The sequence below is a fragment of the Babylonia areolata genome, chromosome 13, assembly GCF_041734735.1.
Source record: "Babylonia areolata isolate BAREFJ2019XMU chromosome 13, ASM4173473v1, whole genome shotgun sequence".
Lineage (NCBI taxonomy): Eukaryota > Metazoa > Mollusca > Gastropoda > Neogastropoda > Buccinidae > Babylonia > Babylonia areolata.
The window spans coordinates 2,126,556-2,131,555 of record NC_134888.1 but is presented as its reverse complement, the minus strand read 5'-3'; the positions used below and the strand labels follow the sequence as shown (position 1 = coordinate 2,131,555).

The window sequence follows — 5,000 nt, the reverse complement described above, 5'->3', positions numbered from 1 at the left end:
CACCTCTTCCTCCTCCTCCACCTCTTCCTCCTCCTTCTCTTCCTCCTCCTCCACCTCTTCCTCCTCCTTCTCTTCCTCCTCCTCCTCCTCCTTCTCTTCCTCCTCCTTCTTCTCCTCCTTCCCCTCTCCTTCCTCCTCCCCCCTCCACCTCCCACACCTCCTCCTCCCTCTCCCCCTCCTCCTCCTCCCCCCTCCTTCTCCTTCTTCTTCTCCTCCCCCTCCCTCCCCCTTCTCCTCCTCCCCCTCCTCCTCCTCCTCCTCCTTCTTCTCCTTCTTCTCCTCCTCCTCCTCCTTCTTCTTCTCCTCCCTCTCCCCCTCCTCCTCCTCCCCCTCCTTCTCCTTCTTCTTCTCCTCCCCCTCCTCCCCCTTCTCCTCCTCCCCCTCCTCCTCCTCCTCCTCCTTCTCCTTCTTCTCCTCCTCCTCCTCCTCCTCCTTCTTCTTCTCCTCCCTCTCCCCCTCCCTCCCCCTCCCCCTCCTCCTCTGTTTTGGTGTGAGGGAGCTTTGCGGGGACAAAAAAAGAAACACATACCCCCACACACACTGAAGTCTTGAAGTGTTGCGTGCACGCTTTTGTTTTCAGCTGGGCACTGTTGATACTGATGATATTGTTGCTGCTGCTGCTGCTGCTTGCTGTTGTCGTTGTTGCCGTTGTTGATTTTGTCGCTGCTGTTACCAATACGGTGGCAGAACGGTTGTGGCTCTCGTCTGCTACTACAGTACCTGTTAGGTGCTGTGTTCGAAGCCCAGTCTTATACCCAGTCAAACGTGGGAATAAGAGTTGGGAGTGGAGTGATGGCCTAGAGGTAACGCGTCCGCTTAGGAAGCGAGAGAATCTGAGCGCGCTGGTTCCAATCACGGCTCAGCCGCCGATATTTTCTCCCCCTCCACTAGAACCTTGAGTGGTGGTCTGGGCGCTAGTCATTCGGATGAGACGATAAACCGAGGTCCCGTGTGCAGCATGCACTTAGCGCACGTGAAAGAACCCACGGCAACGAAAGAGTTTTTCCTGGCAAAATTCTGTAGAAAAAATCGACTTCAGTTGGAAAAGCGAATAAAACTGCACCCAGGAAACAAATACCCCCCCCCCAAAAAAAAAAAAATGGGTGGCGCTGTAGTGTAGCGACGCGTCTCTCCCTGGGGAGAGCAACCCGAATTTCACACAGAGAAATCTGTTGTGATAAAAAAAAGAGAAAGAAATACAAATTCAAATACAAACCCAAGGTCCAGTAGTGCAGTATGCTCTTAGCACACACAGACAGCAAAAGGGTTATCCTGGCGAAATTCTATAGAAAAATCCAATTTGATAGGAAAACAAATAAAATTGCAGGTAAACACACACACACACGCACACACGCACGCACGCACGCACGCGCGCACGCGCACGCGCACGCGCACGCGCACACACACACACACACACACACACACAAAATGTGTTGCATTCTCATTGTAGCGACGAACTGTCCCTGCGGATGAGCAGCCCGAATTTCACGCAGAGAAATATGTTGTGACAAAATAATAATTCAATATAAATACAATGCAATGCAATACCATAGAATACAATACAGTATAGTACAACTCAATACAATACAGTGCGTATACAATACAGTACAATACAATGCAGTACAGTACAGTACAATACAATGCAGTACAGTGCAGTACAGTACAATACAATGCAGTACAGTACAGTACAGTACAATACAATGCAGTACAGTACAGTACAATACAATGCAGTACAGTACAGTACAATACAATGCAGTACAGTACAGTACAGTACAGTACAATGCAGTACAGTACAGTACAATACAGTACAGTACAATACAGTACAGTACAGTACAATACAGTACAGTACAATGCAGTACAGTACAGTACAGTACAGTACAATGCAGTACAATACAATGCAGTACAATGCAGTACAGTACAGTACAATACAATGCAGTACAGTACAGTACAGTACAATACAATGCAGTACAATACAGTACAATACAATGCAATACAGTACAATACAATGCAATACAATGCAATACAATACAGTACAGTACAGTACAGTACAGTACAATACAATGCAGTACAGTACAGTACAATACAATGCAGTACAGTACAGTACAGTACAATACAATGCAGTACAGTACAGTACAGTACAATACAATGCAGTACAGTACAGTACAGTACAATGCAATGCAATACAGTACAGTACAATACAGTACAGTACAATGCAATACAGTACAGTACAGTACAATACAATGCAATACAGTACAGTACAATACAATACAGTACAGTACAATGCAATACAGTACAATACAATGCAATACAATACAATGCAATGCAATACAATACAGTACAATACAATGCAATGCAATACAATACAATACAGAACAGTGCAATACAATACAATACAATACAATACAGAACAGTACAATACAATGCAATACAATCCACTGCAATACAGTGCAATACAATACAATACAATACAATACAGTACAATACAATACAATACAGTATAATACAGTGCAATACAATAAAATACAATACAGTACAATACAATACAATCCACTGCAATACAGTACAATACAGTACAATACAATACAGTACAATACAATACAGTACAATACAATACAATACAATGCACTGCAATACAGTACAATACAGTACAATACAATACAGTACAATACAACACAGTACGATGCAATTCAATACAATGCACCGCAAAACAGCGCAATGCAATACAACGCAACGCAATGCAATGCAAACGTAATACAAACTGAACTTGAAACTGTTGATAATACCGCTCAATATCTGCTGCTGGTGTTCCTCCTGTTGCTGCTGATGTTGTCATTGCTTTTGATTGCAATTAGTGTTGCTCTTACAGCTCAGTGGCTGTTTGCATTACTGCTGCTGCTGCTGCTGTTGCTGTTGCTTGTGGTGGTGGTATCCATGGAAACGGTGCTGTTTGTTGCTGTTGTTCATGCTGTTTTAACTCTCTCCATACGAACGGCGAAAGAGACGACGTTAACAGCGTTTCACCCCAATTACCATCATCAAACTATTGCAAGCGGAAGGCTCTTATACTGAAGACGTGATTGTTGACAAAGACTACCACAATTCTTACGACGGAAGCTAAAGATTTGGGTCATTCAGACACCCACTGGACATCCGAGGGGTCTGTGTAGAGGAGAAGAGAGGACTGGCCGTACTGAGTGAGTTAATCCTTTCACCGCCAAGCTCGCATATTATGCACAGGCGTGGTAGAGGACCCATGTCACTGAAAGGTGACCATTCATTGGTCTGTTATCCATGAACCTACTGCTCTTGATGTTCGGTGGGAGGATAGGCCATATTTTCTATACATCGCAGGGGGGAATCCCCAGCTGTTCTTAGCCACTGTCTTTTCTGTGTTTAGACCACAAGGGAATTTTTGCACTCTAAATTGACTGGCGGTTAAAGGGTTAAAGTTGTTGCTAGTGTTGTTGTGACTGTTACTGATGCTGCTGTTTCTGTTGCTGCTGCTGCCGTTGAATCATTCTCCCAAGCCCGCTTCCTGCACTTTTCACACGCACACAGAAGAAAAAAAAAAAAAAAAAAAAAGAATCAGCACCTACCTTACCCGCACCGTTCACAACTTCATTCCCTTTACCCATACCTAATTTGGAACAGAATCGTGTTGGTAAAGTTCCACGATTGTTTTTTTTGTTTTTTTTTCTCCATTATGACCCAATTACAGCGCAGTAGGGAAATAGTAAAGAGTGGTAACTCTCACCATTCACAGGGTTCACAACCGGAAATCTATGATGCTTATGTTACAGGTTCAGCTAGCACACAGGTAAATAAATAAAAGGTACATTGGAACAAACCCAGACACTTCCTCAAAAAAAGAAAAAAGGAAGCGCCGGGCCTGTCCCTCATACCAGTTATTTGACATGTGCACACAGCAGCCATTGAGTGTAGTGAGGTTCAACGTTCAGTTTACTCACACATCAGATATTGATATAAGCTTACAATTGGACCAACATTATTATTATTTTAAAAAATATATTATTATCATTTAGTTAGTTATTTAGTTATTTATTTTTATTATATATATATATATATATATATATTTTTTTTTTTTTTTTTTTTTTTTTTTTTTACGCTTATAGTTGACTTCATCAAGTTTTTGCGCCTTATACATATTATCATTATTAGTAGTAGTTCTTTTTTTATGTATTGATCTTTATTTTTTCTTTATTTTTTTTTCTCAAGGCCTGACTAAGCGCGTTGGGTTACGCTACTGGTCAGGCATCTGCTTGGCAGATGTGGTGTAGCGTATATGGATTTGTCCGAACGAAGTGACGCCTCCTTGAGCTACTGAAACTGAAACTGAAACTCGACCAACAGCAAAAGAGGAGTGATGGCCTAGAGGTAACGCGTCCGCCCAGGAAGCGAGAGAATCTGAGCGCGCTGGTTCCAATCACGGCTCAGCCGCCGATATTTTCTCCCCCTCCATCAGACCTTGAGTGGTGGTCTGGACGCTAGTCATTCGGATGAGACGATGAACCGAGGTCCCGTGTGCAGCATGCACTTAGCGCACGTAAAAGAACCCACGACAACAAAAGGGTTGTTCCTGGCAAAATTCTGTAGAAAAATCCACTTCGATAGGAAAAACAAATAAAAACTGCACGCAGGAAAAAACAAAACAAAAAAAACCGGGTGACGCTGTAGTGTAGCGACGCGCTCTCCCTGGGGAGAGCAGCCCGAATTTCACACAGAGAAATCTGTTGTGATTTTTAAAAAAAGAAAAAAAGAAAAAAAGTGGGAGCTGTATGATCAATGGTTTCTCCACTGCAAGAGGGAATTCTTGTATAGTTATCGTCGTTTGTTTGTGAAGGGCTGTGACTCTGAAACTATGAGGCGAGATTATACCAGCGATTAGTTCTGCGGTCTTGGTGGCTAGCTGGCCTTTGGGAACCATCCCTACGCCGACTGTCCTGAAACGCTCTTTTACGAGAGAGTGGGGTTGTAACTTG

At 43.3% G+C, this 5,000-nt stretch overlaps 1 protein-coding gene across 1 annotated transcript in view; it reads left to right on the top strand.

Moving 5' to 3' along the window:
- The window catches only part of LOC143288975 (uncharacterized), a 58,409-nt gene that overhangs the window by 45,345 nt on the left and 8,064 nt on the right, over positions 1-5,000 (top strand). The window lies entirely within an intron of this gene.